Source organism: Hyla sarda, chromosome 4 (genome assembly GCF_029499605.1).
Source record: "Hyla sarda isolate aHylSar1 chromosome 4, aHylSar1.hap1, whole genome shotgun sequence".
In the NCBI taxonomy this organism is placed as follows: Eukaryota; Metazoa; Chordata; class Amphibia; order Anura; family Hylidae; genus Hyla; species Hyla sarda.
The window spans coordinates 397,723,033-397,741,824 of NC_079192.1; positions in this window are offsets into that span (position 1 = coordinate 397,723,033).

Here is an 18,792-nt window from a genome sequence, read left to right on the forward strand (position 1 = left end):
GAATCAAGGCGATATTCGCATTTGTTGCGAATCAAATTTTTCATGAAATTCGTAATGAATTCGGGTTTGTCAACTTCGATTCGCTCATCTCTAGTACAGAGCCCTGCTTGTCCACCCACACTTCCTGTATTTGGTCTCTTTGCAAAGACAATATGCACATTTTTTAACCAATGTATATTACAAATATACATTTAATGTTATTTTCTACATTATATAAAAAGTTTTTGCTAATGACAGGTACACTTTAAAAACAAAGCAAACACCCTAAGCAAATACAGACCCAGACCTGTTGTAAGTGCAGGGTCTGGTGGTATTAACCCTTAGATGTCGTGACGCCAGAGTGCGGTTTCCTTAGTGTTAATGGTCATACCGCTAACCGTCCCAGAAATGATAGGGAAAATAACGGAATGTCCACAGCAGACTTCATGAATATAGTGATGAACTTTACTTGAGGATTTTATGCAATAGTCTTTATACACAACAATCGGAACCGGAATGCAGGTTCCTCACAGGTTTTGCTGGGACTTTGAAGCAATGAGCTTTGATGCAGGCCACTGTGCTACTAATTATAATATTTTAGCTGTTATTATTCACCCAGGATTTGGTAGATTAAGCCTGGTAACTCACGGTTCAATGGCTGCTGGTTCCTTTAGGCTTTGGCCTAGATGAATTGTGATTTCTGCTGAGATATTTGTGCTTGCTTGATAGTCCGGAACTAAGAGCAGAAACTAAGGCTGCTTTCACACTGTGAAATAGTTCCATTTAGGAACTTCCGCCAGAAGTTCTGTCACTATATCGGCGAAACCCGGCCGTTACAAAACCCCTGACGGCCGTGACTAAATTGCATTGCAGCCTATGGGGTTTTGTAACTGCCCGTTTGCACCCGCATATGCCCATAATTCATTACGGGCGTTATATAGTTACGGGACATCGTGGCGGAAAAATTACTGCATGCAGTAGTTTTTCCGCCACAATGTCCCGTCACTACATAACGCCCGTAATGAATTATGGGCATATGCGGGTGCAAACGGGCAGTTACAAAACCCCATAGGCTGCAATGCAATTAAGTCACGGCCGTCAGGGGTTTTGTAACGGCCGGGTTTCACCGATATAGTGACGGAACTTCTGGCGGAAGTTCCTAAACGGAACTATTTCACAGTGTGAAAGCAGCCTAAGAGAGCGAATTTAGTAGCTACAGCCCTTTATATAATAAGGGGCTTGACTAAGCTCATTGGTCAGCAAACCTGTAAGTCCTGAACCCAGTGAACTCTGGGTACATCACATGACCCTGGAAGGTCCTTAAACAAGACGAGGTCCTGTACCGGGATACCACAAATATAGACCTCAGACTAGACTCCATAAACAAATGCAGACCCCAACTAGACCCTCTAAATAAATATAGACCCAGAACAGACATAAAAACTAATGCAAACCACAGACTAAACCCCAAAACTGATACAGACCCCAGAACAGATCCCTACACTAAAACAGACCTCAGACTAGACCCCTAGAGAAATGCAGACTCACGCCAGACCTCTGGACAAATACAGACCCAGACCTCCTAAATAAATACAGACCTCAGACAGACCTCTAATCTAATACCAACACCTTAAACTAATAGTGACACACAGACCTGACCCCAAAACAGAGCTCAAGTCTGACCCTTTAAACAATTGCGGACCCCATATTGGAAACCATAGATACATACAGTCTCCAGGTCAGACACCAGAAATGAATTTAGATCCCAGACTCCCTAAACAAATACAGACGTAGACCCCTAAACAAATGCATACCCAGACAAAACCCTCTTAACAAATATAGACCCTGCTAGAACTCTAAACAAATACAGGCCCCAGAGAAGACCCCCTAAACAAATACAGACCAAGACCTGGCTTTCGAAGCTAATACAGACTCCAGACCCCTTAAATAAATACAGACCCTAGGTCCCTTATACCCTAGGTGTCTCACCTGTGGCCATCAAGCATAAGAGTTGTAGTTTTGCACCAGCTGGAGGGCTGGAGGTTGGACACCTAGGCCTTAAAGGGGTTATCCAGGAAAAAAAACTTTTTTTTATATACCAACTGGCTCCAGAAAGTTAAACAGATTTGTAAATTACTTCTATTAAAAAAATCTTAATATTTTCAGTACTTATGAGCTTCTGAAGTTGAGTTGTTATTTTTTGTCTAAGTGCTCTCTGATGACACCTGTCTCGGGAACCGCCCAGTTTAGAAGCAAATCCCCATAGCAAACCTCTTCTACTCTGTGCAGTTTCCGAGACAAGCAGAGATGTCAGCAGAGAGCACTGTTGCCAGACAGAAAAGAACAACTCAACTTCAGCAGCTGATAATTCTTGAAAGGATTAAGATTTTTTAACAGAAGTAATTTACAAATCTGTTTAACTTTCTGGAGCCAGTTGATATAAAAAAACAAAAAAAAGTATTTTCCTGGAATACCCCTTTAATCAAATGCAAACCCCAGGACAGACCCTAAACAAATACAGACCCCCATGCTAAACATTGTATGTGGCGTCAACCAGAAGTAAAAGAGGATAAGAACAAGGGGAGGTAAGTATTTATTCAGTAGGCAGCAGTTTGGTGACTTGACAGAAGAAACCTCCCAGGAGCCTCCCAGACCTTCCAGGAGAGCTGACCACCATGTCTTAAACCTGAATTGAATTCTATGTCCGTCACTTTTATATGCCATTCAGGGTCTTCAGGGAGCTTGGTGACAACCACTCTAGTCAATGTGATGGCTGCCATTAGAATTGTCACTCTTCATCTGTCATGTGCGTGGGCGAGAAACAGCATAATACGATATCAGATCACTTTTCACTAGGTGACAACGCGGGGTAATATATATTTACGGTATATTTTTTTTAAGGAGAAATAATCCATAAATGAGCGTGCAAACACAGCATTAAATCACATGTCTTGTCTCCTCATCACCGCTAATCAGAATCATTAATCTGGTGTCAAGTTGTACGTAACAGGAGCAGAAATATTTCGGATAGCGGTTTGTTTGTGTCTATTGAGGGATGTAATTACAGATTCTTTGAAAAAAATTAAACCCCCGGCGGAAGAACCATACCGTCAGATTGTACGCCTGATAAATACTGTATTTAAATGCAAATCTGTAATGCCGATACTCAGGTAATGTCCCACATGAGCACTTTTTACAAATAAAAATAATACTTTACCATGGATAGTCGCAGTACATAAACACATAATTAATCAGAATAAATGCTCAAAAATAAGGCAAAAATCGTGCAGACTGCCTGTAGAAGAATTAGACGCACTACAAGAGCGCCATCTAGGGGCCACACTACAGACACTGCAGCAAGTGCACAGAATATCTGCTGTATATGTGGGTAAGGAGCTTCTGAAATAATCAAGACCAATGCTGCTATAATAGTGTCCGGAAAAGTACCGCTATAGATGGTACCATCACAGAGTGCATTGCACGCAATATAGTCCACATGAGTAACATCACCTTGTGGCACTGGAGTCCAGGTCTGAATAAGATCAACGATAATACAGTGGTCCCTCAAGTTACAATATTAATTGGCTCCAGGATGACCATTGTATGTGGAAACCATTGTATGTTGAGGCCATAACTCTATGGAAACCTGGTAATTGGTTCTGAAGCCTCAAAATGTCATCCAAAAATAGGAAAAAGTGAGGATTAAAGAGAAATAAGTAGATAACGAATATAGATAAAGCAAATCCTTACATATAAAAGTAATAAAGATCTGCTGGGAGCTGTAAATCACTGTCTATGTCAGTGTTTCCCAACCAGGGTGCCTCCAGCTGCTGCAAAACTACAACTACCAGCATGCCCGGACAGCCAAAGGCTGTCCGCGCATGCTGGGAGTTGTGGTTTTGTAACAGCTGGAGGCACCCTGGTTGGGAAACACTGGTCTATGTAGAGGACAGGAGCTTCTTCAGGGTCCTGTACAGTACACAGTGTCCTAAAAAATTAACATCGAGCCGCCCTCACCTGGTGTCCAAAGGAGCAGCTAATCCTGGCACAGGTAAAGAGTACAGAACATGTAATACCTCCCTGTACTGTAGGGGGCGCTACCAGACACCAGTCAGTGCATGCACTTCAGAAATACAGGTAAAGAGTACAGAACATGTAATACCTCCTTGCACTGTAGGGGGCGTTACCAGACACCAGTCAGTGCATGCACTTCAGAAATACAGGTAAAGAGTACAGAACATGTAATACCTCCTTGTACTGTAGGGGGCGCTACCAGACACCAGTCAGTGCATGCACTTCAGTAATACAGGTAAAGAGTACAGAACATGTAATACCTCCTTGTACTGTATGGGGCACTACCAGACACCAGTCAATGCATGCACTTCAGTAATACAGGTAAAGAGTACAGAACATGTAATACCTCCCTGTACTGTAAGGGGCGCTACCAGACAGCCAGATCATGCACTTCAGTAATACAGGTAAAGAGTACAGAACATGTAGTACCTCCCTGTACTGTATGGGGCGCTACCAGACACCAGTCAGTGCATGCACTTCAGTAATACAGGGGTTTTACAAGTAAAATGCCCATTCTGATTGGTCAGTTCTTCCAGCCATTGACAGATATCACAGATCTGGACTGTCTGTACATTGTATGTTGAGTCTGGTATCAAGTTACAATCGTCCAGAAAAGACCATTGTATATTGAAACTATTGTATGTTGAGGCCATTGTAAGTTGAGGGATCACTGTATCTGTAAGGACTTTGTATGGCTTGCCATGTTTAGGACTTGTTCACTTCCGAATCTACCGCTGGATGGCATACAGTGTTGCCCATGTTTTTGCCAGATACATCAACATACAATAGCATGGTCTCTATTGTCCTGGACTGTAAACTATAAAGACCATCATCACACCCCAGCCCTCCACTTCTGTGCTTGTGCCAACAACATCCAATTTCCTTGCAAACACTTGTGATGTCCCAGTACGGCATATAATTCCGTACAGAACTTAGGCCCTGTCAGGTTGAGTCCCTCTGTGTCCTAGGGGCTCTCCTGCAGTGTCTTCCTTATAGGAATATATATTCTGTATAGTGTTATGTGTGTTATGTATGTGATAGCCTGGGGAAGTAGGGTATGGGGAGTGTAGCTGTGCGGTGATTAAAGGGTGCTTGTTAACCCTTGCTATTCGTAATGCCAGGGTGAGGGCTCCTCAGTAATGCTTGTCCTACCGCCACCCTTCCCAAGAGCGATAGGGGGGTAGATAATAATAGACTGTCCACAACCAGAGAGTTTTCTGAAACAATTGTAACTTTACTGAAGATTTTCTGCAAGCTTCATAAACGGAACAGTCTCTATGCATACAACTGCTTTCTTTGGAGATTGAGAAAGGTTGGGACTTTAGCAATTTAGAGTCTTTAAGTATTATGCGCTGTTCCACTGGATTTAGGGCATTTAGTTGCGGTCCAGTAGTCATGCTAGCTTTAGCGGGGATAGTTTAGAACTCACAGTTTTAGTTCTGCTGAGGCCGGCAGGTTTTCAGGCCTAGCTTGTCTTTGCAAATTGCGCAGATCCGTCCTGCTAGTCCGGCATCCACGAGAGCAGCAACCCAAGAGAGCGATAATTGGCTACAGCTCCCTTATATGGGCAGGGGCTGGACTAGTGCTAATTGGTCCAATACTTGTGTCAATCACCATTACAAAGGATTGTGGAAAATTGAAAGGGTTATGATTTTTAAAAGGTAAGGAGGAAAAAACGAAAATGCAAAAACTGGGTGTTAAGGGCCTTTGAGTTAGTCACATGATAATGTGTCCACATAATGTGTTTGTTACCCAGAGAGCACCAGCTAACCAGGTGACCTGCAGCTTGGCCTATGGGCTTCTGTCTAAGCCCCCCTTTATAAGAGGAGCAGCCATTACAATCTCTCTCTTCTACCACACTTCCTACTGAGATACAGTAAAGAACGGACGTTTCAGAGCCAGTGTCCAGCACATCTGGATGCCTCAAGCCACCTACAGCCACATGCCAGTAAGTCAAGTCGTCTATGTCTGCTGTCACTACCTACAGTCAAGTCAAGTCTATAGTCAAGTCTATTATAGTCAGCGTGACTGGCCTAAAGTCTGTCAAAGTCACTACAAGTCCCAGCAAGCTGCGAGGTCCTTCTGTGTTACTGGTCACCTCTCTGGGATTCTTGCCTAGCTGTAAAGACTATTTCCATCTGTCTACCTCAGTAAAGCTACCGTGAACCCTAACCTTGGACTATTATTGCCCTGCCTAACCTTGGGATAGCGGAGCTACCTTCAGGTGGTTACTTAGGAAAACTACGCCCTGGCGTCACAAACATTTAGGGGTTAATAACACCTGCCCCTGGGCTACAACATCTGCCCCATACCCCACCTTCACACCCCATGGCCCACCACATACTTGATGGAGCAAACCATGTCACTGGAGTATGTGTTGAGTTTCATCTACTTTATTAGCATAGACATAGGAAGTCCCATAGCTAGTGAATGGAGTAGCGGTTGAGCATGTTTACTGCCTCTTCATTTGCTCTGAGGACATGTGAACCCCGTACTCATGGTCTATGGAGGTCTCAGTGATTGGACTCCCACCAATCAGATACTTCTCATCTATTCTGTGGATAAATTTGTTGGGATAAAAATCAACTGATTAAACAGATTTGTAAATTAATTCTATTTAAAAATCTTAATCCTTCCACTACTTATCAGCTGCTGTAGGCTCCAGAGGAAGTTGTGTAGTTCTTTTCTGTCTGACTCCAGTGCTCTCTGCTGACCCCTCTGTCCATGTCAGGAACTGTCAAGAGCAGGAGAGGTTCACTATGGGGATTTGCTCCTGCTCTGGACAGTGTAGTGCTGTGTGTAGTTGCGGATGGAGATTTTACATAGGATACAGATGTCACACAATCCAGTTAGCTAGTTCTCTGCTCAAGATACTCTACCCTAGGATGTTCACAGCAAGGCTTGTTATGGTGCAATACTAATACTTTTACTAACAAACTCCGGTTACAGCAATACCCAGAGAGACATATGCAGGAAACATCAACGTCATTCCACTAACTCCGACTGTAGCTCACTGAAGAGATTAGTGTGTGTAGAGGGGCCCTTGTTTAGCTTTATTCTCCACTAAATAAGATGGGGGAAAAAAACTCCTTCTTGGAGCTGAATACTTGAACCACTTTATCCTCACAGCGTGGACTGGAACAGGAACAGAATAGTGACTTCTTTGTAGAACAGGACTCAACCTAGAGATAACACCTTCGCCTATGTGTAGGTATGTCTAGCAAGAGCAAAGCTATGACTGACTGGTCTTCCCAGCAGGAGCAGAGCAGGGAGACATGACCTAGACTTGTTTTGGTCTCACTCACCCCTCTTCATAAGAGAGGAGACTGGACAAGGGAACCTTACCACAGCCATAGGCTAGGGAGGATCATGTGACCAAGGCAACAGATTGTGGAACACTGGCTTAAGTATTTGCACAGCATTAGAGAAGTAGTTACCATTATACATTGTATGAAGCTGTTTATTGTGTAAGAATGTAAATTTGGGCTCAAAAGCTGAATTTTCCCATAACTAAATCGAAAGTCAATTGTCCATCGTGAGGAGGCAACAGAACAAGGTTTCGAACGAAAAGCGAATAAGAGAGTGAGATGTAGATTCCAATTAAGAGAATCGTCCGCCGCCGCTTTTCTTTGATTGCAGTTTTGCGTATCATTGCCGTCTCCAAATGTTATCGCACCATCTGCAGCTTCCATTTACAACCTCACTTAGCAGTTTTCATTGAATTCATTACATGCGAGACTCCAGTGAATGGATACCGTCGACTCTGCAGGAGAAAAAACACCAATAAATCAATCCAGGAGTGAAAAGTCATGAAGTCTTGCATAAAAAATACTGCCCGCTGCATACAGATTTGCGGATAAAAGGCGATTTATGACCCCTTTCCCAACTCCATGAACTGCGATGGAAAAAAGTTTGCACTGCTCATGCGCCAATACATTAAAGGGGTACTCCGGCCCCAAGACATCTTATCCCCTATCCAAAGGAAAGGGGATGAGATATCTGATCGCAGGGGTCTCGCCGCTGGGGACCCCCGTAATCTAGCATGCAGCACCCACCTGAAAGTACTGCCGGAAGCACTGGAGGCTCTCAGTCTTATGCCTCCCAACCACGGGGACGGAGTATTGTGACGTCACGACTCCGCCCCGTGTGATGTCACGTCCCGCCCACTTGTATGTCTTGTCGGAGGCGCTGGAGGATCTACGCCCTATGCTTCCCGACCACAGGGACGGAGTATCGTGACGTCACGACTCCGTCCCCGTGGTCGGGAGGCATAGGACTGAGAACCTCCAGCGCTTCCAGCAGTACTTACAGGTGGGTGCTGCATGCTAGATTGCGGGGGTTCCCAGTGGCGGGACCCCCGCGATCAGACATCTTATGGCCGGAGTACCCCTTTAAGGCACTAGATTTATTCATCTGTACAAAACTTGTCAGATTTGCCCACAGGAACCTATCACAGCTCAGCTTTCATTTTACCAGAGCTCCTTAAGATATAAAAGCAGAGCTCTGATTGGTTGTTATGGCAACACCAGGCAGGTTGGAAAATCTTGGCCAACATGGGTGCAGGGTGTAATTATCACCATAGTAGCCATAATGGCTGCCACAGGGCCCATCGCCTCCAGGAGGCCCAGGCTCCGTTAGGCACCTGATGCCCCTAATGGTCCAGAGCAAGCCCCTAGTGTTAATTGTATCTGCATCCTCAGGACACAGATACAGTTAAAGGCAACAGTGGAGCACGGCTTACTCCGTGGCTGTACATAATCATAGGCCGCTGGTTTGGTCCTGCAGCCTAATAGGGTTTGGAAACACACTGATGATGTCAGCTTCCCAACAAAGGCAGAGAAGTCTTGTTCTTGAGTAGAGCCAAGCGTCAGAGTTTGTAATTGCATGGGGCTGCAGGTTTAGTGGCTGTTTTTTCTGTGAAGTGAGAAGTCCAAGCAGCCACCTCACCTATGTCTGAAGAATCACAAGGCGTCACAAGGACCCTATAGCTTTTGCATGGAACCTGAGTTGGGCCTCTGGCCAGGACCAGGACTTTGTGGCTGTCACATTATGTTTCTATTCAGGCCTGCATCCTGCAATAGGAAACTTCAGCACAACCAAAACTATGATTGAAAGCTAGTCTAACTAGCAAAAGCTAACCGGTAATATTGTCCTTTAGGACAGACAATGACCTGGGCATAGTGCCAGTCTTTTTGACTCTTATACATGCACAGGTTAACTCTTAACTGCCAGCAACCACCGACTGTCAACTGTCTGTGGACCAAGTTACTTTGTTCAGTAAAGTAGCCTGTTTGTAACACAACTCCTTGAATATCTGTGTCTTAGCATGGGCACCATGAAACCCAATCATCCAGGATACCATCAGCAGGGTGTGCCCAGGAGAACCACTCTACCAACACCAGTGTGGAGCCACCTTTTTTTTTTTTTCAAGTAAACCAGACCATGGAATTGAGACTTTGCCCTGTGAATGCCCTCGAGCCATCTGTAACTGTGACACAGCTTTGGCACCACATGGCTGAGCCACACATCAGGTGCCTATCCTCTAGCCAATCTTCAAAGGTTAAAAATAATGTGTATATTTTTTTGTAGTTTAGATTTATTTATTTCTTCTTTATTTGTTCTATAATGGGAGGGGGGTACAGCGTGCGGAAATGTCCGAATTATAAAAATATATCGTTAATTAAACCACACGGTCAATGGCGTGCACGCAAAAAAAATCCCAAGTCCAAAATAACATATAATATCACTTTTTATATCATGAAAAAATGAATAAAAAGCGATCAAAAAGTCTGATCAATACAAAAATGCCACAAAAAATGAGCCCGCATACCGCCCCATATGCGGAAAAATAAAAAAGTTATAGGGGTCAGAAGATGACAATTTTATAAGTATAAATTTCCCTGCATGTAGTTATGATTTTTTCCAGAAATACGACAAAATCAAACCTATATAAGTAGGGTATCATTTTAATCGTATGGACGTACAGAATAAACATAAGGTGTCATTTTTACCGAAAAATGTTCTGCGTAGAAACGGAAGCCCCCAAAATTTAAAAAATTGAATTTTTTCTTCAATTTTGTTGCACAACGATTTTTGTTCCCGTTTCGCCATACATTTTTGGGTAAAATGACTGATGTCATTACAAAGTAGAATTGGTGGTGCAAAAAATAAAAATTGAAAGGTTTATGATTTTTTAAAGGTAGGGAGGAAAAAAAGTGCAAAAACAGAAAAAGCTGAGTCCTTAAGGGGTTAAGGGCTTGCTGGGACTTGTAGTAGGACTGGACAATTGAATACAAACCACGCTGACTTGACAGATGACAGGGACTGACTTGACTTGACTCATAAAGCTGTGACTTTATCTTACTTGACTTGATTTTGGCTGCAGGACTGGACTTTGAGGTCTCCAACACTCTGGACACACACACTAGGCGACTGCATTGGACCTCAGCAGGAAGCAAGAGCTCAAAGAGAGAAGAGAGAAGCTCCACCCAGGGCTAATATGGGGGAGACTAGCAGGGAGGCCATAGGTACTCTTGGGATCACCTGGTCACTGGTACCAATCCACAATGGCAAATAACAGTCTTTTCTTCACCTCCCCCTCTGTTTCACAAGCTCCACGAGTAAAACACTTTTTATTTGCAAAGTCACATACACTTTTTAGTGCAGACTTAATTCGCATCGGCATGCTGATTTTGCAGAAACTATAGGACACAGTTCAGACTGGGGGGGGGGGGGGGGCTTGTGGCATAAGGCGCACACCCGTATTTTGTTCGTGACACCAAAAGTTGTGGTGGCGGGGTGTGTGGTGCAGGGCAGATGTAGTTTCCCTAGGGGCAGATGGCATTAACCCCTTGTATTCGTTTTGCCAGGGTGTGGTTTAGCCTATAATCACCCGAAGGTATACCAATGGATCCTGGGCGAGGCACGGAGGTAATAATGACTCCGATGCCAAGTTACGGACAACGGGAGCTTTACTGAGGGTAGACAGATGGTAAAGTCTATACAGTTCAGCCAGGGCCCAAGGAGGTGACCAGTGATGCAGAGACCTTAAGGGCTTGCTGGGACTTGTAGTAGGACTGGACAATTGAATGCAGACCACGCTGACTTGACAGATGACAGGACTGACTTGACTTGACTCATAAAGCTGTGACTTTATCTTACTTGACTTGATGGTGGCTGCAGGACTGGACTTTGAGGTCTCCAACACTCTGGGGACACAGACTAGACAAGACTGCACTGGACCTCAGCAGAAGAGCAGAACTCATAGAGAGAGAAGCTCAACCCAGGGCTTATATGGGGGAGACTAGCAGGGAGCCCATAGGTCACTCTTAGGATCACCTGATCACTGGTGCCTCCTGGGTAACAATCACATGACATATCACATGGTATAACTCTTATAGCAACATTACATTTTATAACACTTTACATGGTAAAACATATTTACAATGGGGAAACAAGTGCAGGGGGCCTTGGGGACACTGAAGGAGGCTTCCTGACAGGACAGAAGGAGCACGGGGCAACACTTCCCGCACTGGGCCAGCACAAATGTATACATCCAAGCAGAGGCCAAGTACATTCTGGGGTAATGAAGTGTCTGAGGTTACATTTACCATACATTTCAAGAGCGTTCTATGCTTATATGGTAGACAGACAATGAAATCAGTCCAAGACTGAAGCTCTATTTCTGAAGTTGAGTTCATTCGATTTAACGTTAAATGTGGATGAGAAATGTTTAATCTGACACATTCAGTGTGATCCCAAACCCTCACCCTGCTGCCCCTGTGAACACACAAGATTTGATGATTGGGAAAGATAGGCCCCTACTGTGGTGCTTTTCTATATTTCTTGCTCATGGGTCACAACATGGACCCCTTCTGCCAAAAGACACAACCGTATCTCGAGATTACAAACACTTTACTGCACTCAACATTATTCAAGACTCTTTGTTTAAAGGGGTATTCCAGTTATAAAAAGTTACCCTCTATCCACAGGATAGTGTCTAATCATGAGGCGTCCGACCACTGGGACCCCCCACGATTTCCAGAACGGGGCCTGTCTCTCCCCGTTGAGCACTCTGGGCCCTCAAGGTGATCTCGGCAGTGAAGGCCCATTCAGCCATTCACCAGTTCGGGTTGGACATTCCTGAGGCTGATGATTGGCTGAGTGGGCCGTCACTGCCGAGACTAGTACGTCTTGGAAGGTGGGAGGGGGAGTGCCCAGTGGGGACAGATGGACTCCATTTTGAGGGTCCCAGCGGTTGGACACTTATCCCCTAATCAGACACTTATCCCCTAATATGTGGATAGGGGATACCCCTTTATCTCAGGATAATCTTTGAATCTGGTCTGTTTTAAAACACACATGCAAGCCCTTACAAGGAGCCACCCTTACAACTAATAACCTAGATTCCACAATGGCTATTGATCATGGCATCTAAGGGGTCAAATGGCAGGAATCTGAGCTAGCTCCTATCCTCACCATTACAGTGAGAACCCAGCTAAACAGACGGAGTCCTGCCACCTCCCCAAAAATGTTTTCAATCTATCTGTTTAGCTGGGTTCTCACTGCAATGGTGAGGATAGGAGCTAGCTCAGATTCCTGCCATTTGACCAATTAGATGCCATGATCAATAGCCATTGTGGAATCTAGGTTATTAGTTGTAAGGGTGGCTCCCTGCCCCCAATTGATTCACTTTAGTAGGAGCTGAGCTGCAGTAACCCAGCATGGCGACTACACAATGCTCTTCGCTCCTCTTACTGTGTATTGTGGGTACCGTGGCCCTTGGTGTCAGACCCCACCGATCAGCTATTGATGAGTTGTATGTACCTCAAAATAAGTTGCATGTATATCAAAATGTTGTCATTGAAAAATGCAATGACCACATCAATGGAAAAATAAAAAAGTTAGACATCTCGGCCTGTGAGGTTAAAAAATAAATACCATATTTTTCGTCATATAAGACGCTCCGGCATAGGATAAAATTATAGGATAAAAATCTAGAAAATAAAGAATCTGAACCAAATACAATGTAAAGTATAGGACAGTGATCTTCAACCTGCGGACCTTCAGATGTCGCAAAAGTACAACTCCCAGCATGCCCGGACAGCCGTTGGCTGTCCGGGCATGCTGGGAGTTGTACTTTTGCAACATCTGGAGGTCCACAGGTTGAAGACCACTGGTATAGGAGGTAATACTCACGTGTCCCCGCCGCTCTGGACCGTCACCGCTCGTCACCGCTGCCCTGGATGTCGCCCTCCATCGCTTTCACCGCGTCCCCGTCGCTCCAGAACATCTCTGTTGCCCGGTATCCTCGCTCTCCATCACCGCCATGACGTCACTACGCACGCCGCTCCTATTGGATGACGGGACGGCGTGCGCGACGACGACGAAGGAGAGCGCCGGCCATGCAGGGGATCCCGGCACGGAGCAGACACCGAGGAGGCAGGTAAGGTCCCTCCCGGTGTCCTGTAAGCTGTTCGGGATGCCGGGTTAGTGTTATTTTCGCTTCAGACGCGGCGGTCAGCTTTGATCGCCGCGTCTGAAAGGTTAATACAGGGCATCACCGCGATCGGTGATGTCCTGTATTAGCCGCGGGTCCTGGCCGGTAATGGCCACAGGGACCGCCGCGATAGGACAGGTATTTGCGTCTTATACGGCGAAAAATACGGTAGTCGCGGCATGAATTTGAAATTTGGCTGCACTGGCAGTGAGTTAAAGCTTAGTATGGGGTTCAATGTCGTCTGCATAATACAAAGCCTTACTTTTATTATCATCTGTTTCAAAAATGTCAGCGTCAGAGTAGACAAACAACAAAAAACGTGGTCTCAAATGGCTGGAGGTGCTCAACCCCAAATGCGGTTGTGCATTTATACTGGGGGAGCAAATCCTGCCCTTGTAGTCTGTTGCTAGGGGCGATCCCCAGCATAAAATGCATACAATGGAGGATGCCTGCAGCGGACTACAAGTGCCACAATAGAATCCTACACCAGATAAACGGTGTGGATGTGTAACAATTAGAATAATACAATACAGAAATATGGGTGCACTACTGTGGTAGATGTATACAATGACATTGTGAGTTGACCGAATGCTGCCGGAATTGCCCACTGGCCCCTGTTTTGCTTATCATGCACAGGTAGGATTAGCGTTAGGTCCCGTGCCATCTGAGAAACCTTGACGTTGGTGTGCAGGCTCTGGTGTGTCCTTCATATAAGGATATACTGGCGAATGTATCAATTTTAACATCAGTGTTGAGGGATTAGCCAATGTCATTGTATACATCTACCACAGTAGTGCACCCATATTCCTGTATTGTATTATTCTAAGGGTGGGTTCACACCACGTTTTTGCAATACAGTTCCCGTATACGGTTTGAGAGTCAAAACCGCATGGAACCGTATTGCAAACCGTACTCACTGACTTTGTATTGCAAACCGTATGTTAACGGTTGCATACGTTTTGTATCCGTTACGGTTAAAAGCGTTTAATTTCCCTTACTTCAAACCGTACTCTACTACGGTTTGAAGTCGGTTTGAAAAACCGTATCCGCATACGTGTTTTTAGTGTAAAACCGTATGCAACCGTATATACGTTTTTTATTATAATGCGGTTTTTAACCGGAATCCGGCATATACGGTTGCATACGGTTTAGTACGGTTTTTAGCGATACGTTTCCTTAAAAAAAAACGTGACACGGGAACTGGATTGCAAAAACGTGGTGTGAACCCACCCTAAGAGTCAGAGTAGAGGCAAAAAATAGTGGGCTCTGTAGTTAGATAAGTCAAATAGATGGAACCATAAATCCTCCGCACCCAGCAGTAGGAATTATCGAAACAGTGATCTCTGCTGTGATAGACAAATATCCGGTTAGGATACATCGGCAACTTGCATCCCGCTAAGTAAATCAGTCACAAATTCAATTGACACGTTTAATACATTTAATTCAAAGTGCCTCTCTCATGTTTCACCAACCCTCCTGTGTCCTCAGGGGTATAGGGGTAATAACGGCAACCGGTATTGACAGACAAGAACGAAAAAAAACAAATTACGAATGGGTTAATATAAAGAAGAACATTGTAACGGAAAATCTAGTCCAACAACCTGCATGACAAATCCACTGATCAATATGTCAGCTGTCGAGGTTATTAGCAGAGTAGAGAAAACAAATTTCAGAAACCAATTGGGAGCCGGATTTTAATCTCAAAGTCTTAAATACCCTAGTGAGCCTTGTAATTGTTCCATCCCATACCACTGTGTATATTGGAATGGTGTAACAAGGTCGATGGTTTTCTGTCAAATAAGGCGTGTCCCAGTAAAGAGCCTTCACTGCTGGAAGGAAACGCGTGACTTTGTATTCTCATGGTTTCTCAGTCTGTATGAGGAAAAGACTCAAATGTCATCAAAAGAGCCAGCGAGGGCTTCCTTTACCAGAGATTTGAGTCTGTAAGGTAGCAAGGAGAAGAGTCCGATAAAGGACGAATGGTGGTTTCCAGTCATATGCTGCTTAAAGGGGTACTCCACTGGAAAACTTATTTTTTTTTTTTTTTTTTTTTTTAAATCAACTGGTGCCAGAAAGTTAAATAGATTTGTAAATTACTTCTATAAAAAAAAAATCGTAATCCTTCCAGTACTTATCAGCTACTGTATGCCCCAGAGGAAGTTCTTTTCTTTTTTTTTAATTCCCCTTCTTTCCGACCACAGTGCTCTCTGGTGACACCTCTGTCCATTTTAGGAACTGTCCAGAGTAGGAGCAAATCCCAATAGATAACCTCTCCTGCTCTGGACAGTTCCTGACATGGACAGAGGTGTCAGCAGAGAGCACTGTGGTCAGACTGAAAGGAAATTTATAAAGAAAAGAACTTCCTCTGTAGCATGCAGTAGCTGATAAGTACTGGAAGGATTAAGATTTTTAATGGAAGTAATTTACAAATCTGTTAACTTTCTGGCACCAGTTGAATAAAAAAAAATTATGTTTTCAAGCGGAGTACCCCTTTATCCCTACTTTAAAAGCTTGTGGTATTTATTCCCTTTTCCTTCCATTCCGGGTATAAGGTGCTGTTGTAGGATAACCTATAATTCCGTCCTGTCTGTCAAACTACACATCCAACCCCTTAGCGACTCCTGATGCCTTCCTTACCTCAAAAACATTGTTCCCACCTCAAGTAAGCAAAAAACGTATGCATGCCCTCATCATCTCCCATGTGGACTACTACAACATCCTTCTCTGTAGCCTCCCATCAGACACTCTTGTGTCCTTCCACTCATAGAATGTGTCGGCAGATAAGAACCATAGGCCCTGGCCCTATCTTATATGAAGGATAGTCTTATACCTATCCCTATCTTATATGAAGGATATCCTTATACCTATCTCTATCTTATATGAAGGATATCCTTATACCTATCCCTATCTTATATGAAGAATAACCTTTTGCCTATCCCTATCTTATATGAAGGATAGCCCTATACCTATCTATATCTCACATGAAGGATAGCCTTATGTCTATCCCTATCTTATATGAAGGATAGCCTTATACCTATCTCTATCTTACATGAAGGATAGCCTTATGTCTATCTCTATCTTATATGAAGGATAGCCTTATACCTATCCCTATCTTATATGAAGGATAGCCTTATGCCTATCCCTATCTTATATGAAGGATAGCCTTATGCCTATCTCTATCTTATATGAAGGATAGCCGTATGCCTATCTCTATCTTATATGAAGGATATCCTTATACCTATCTCTATCTTATATGAAGGATAGCCTTATGCCTATCCCTATCTTATATGAAGGATAGCCTTATGTCTATCTCTATCTTATATGAAGGATAGCCTTATACCTATCCCTATCTTATATGAAGGATAGCCTTATGCCTATCTCTATCTTATATGAAGGATAGCCTTATACCTATCTCTATCTTATATGAAGGATAGCCTTATGTATATCCCTATCTTATATGAAGGATAGCATTATGTCTATCTCTATCTTATATGAAGGATAGCCTTATACCTATCCCTATCTTATATGAAGGATAGCCTTATGTATATCCCTATCTTATATGAAGGATAGTATTATGCCTATCTCTATCTTATATGAAGGATAGCCTTATACCTATCCCTATCTTATATGAAGGATTGCCTTATGCCTATCCCTATCTTATATGAAGGATAGCCTTATACGTATCCCTATCTTATATGAAGGATAGTCTTATGCCTATCCCTATCTTATATGAAGGATAGCCTTATACGTATCCCTATCTTATATGAAGGATAGTCTTATGCCTATCTCTAATGAAGGATAGCCTTATGCCTATCCCTATCTTATATGAAGGATATCCTTATGTCTATCCCATACATGTTTAAACTCCTTCACTGTATTTGCAGTGACCACTTCTGCAGGAAGGCTATTCCATGTACCCACTACTCTCTCAGTAAAGTAATACTTCCATCTCTCCCCCACCCTGCTCCTTCTACGCATACTCATCTGTTCATTCCTCGCCGCATCTAGCGCCACCACTATCCCAGTAGTCCCTGCTGGCTTTACAGGGTCCCAACATTGACTTACACACACTCTGCAGTCAGTCACTGGCCCCAATGGTCTTGTGCTGTCTATCACTGAGGCCAGCTATACGCTGTAGGGTGTCCAGGTAAGGCATCACTGTGGCTCTTTAAACAACGCCAGCAGGAATTATTGGGGTAGAGTCACTAGGCATGGTGGGAATAAAACAATAAAAAGCAACCTGAAAACCCCCCACTTAAAGGGTACCTGTCATTAAAAAAAAGTTTTTTATATGTTGAAGCGCAACTGTCATGAAATGATATTTGCAGGCTTTCATGACCCCAAAAATGCTTTTGATCAAAGCTACTAACGGTCGGATAGGTGTGGCGCGAGTTACGCGATGCCCCGCCGCCGCCACGCCCATCAGCACTGGGACCGCTGTGTGATTGACACACAGGTCCCAGCGCATGCACCCTTCAGATAATCGAACTAGAAGGATTAAGATTTTTATTTAGAAGTAATTTACAAATCTGTTTAACTTTCTGGCACCAGTTGATTTAAAAAAAATATATATATTTTCCAGTGTAGTACCCCTTTAAGGGTCAAGAGAAACTAACACGAGGAACTGTGAAGTCAGGCAGGAGAACAGATAGGCTGGGTTCACACTACGGAATTTCTGGGTAGAATTTCTGCCGGAGATTTAGCTGGCGGCACTAAGACCGCACAGACTGCATTACCGTCCCCATAGATGGCAATGCATTTCTGGGTGGATCTTTTGGGAGATCTGCTTAGAAATGCATTGACATCTATGGGAACGGCAATGCAGTCCGCGCGGTCCTAGTGCCGCCGGCTTGATCTCTGGCAGAAATTCTGGCCAGAAATTCCACATTGTGAACCCAGCCTTAGGGTCTATTCACACGGCAGAATTTCCGCTTGCGGAATTCTGCCTTAAATTAAAGTTATAGACTTCTATGGGATTCCGCACTCCCATTCACACTTCTGAATTTCCGCTTGCGAAATCCCATAAGTCTATGGGCTTTAATTTGAGGCAGAATTCTGCCATGTGAATAGACACTTAGGATGCAGGCCGTGGTCAGTGGACGGGGAAACAAGTCAGCATGGGCAGCACAGGTTCATAGACGCAAGCCAAAGTCAGATACAGAAGAGATAATATATACACTGCTCAAAAGACATAAAGGGAACACTCAAACAACACAATGTAACTCCAAGTCAATGACACT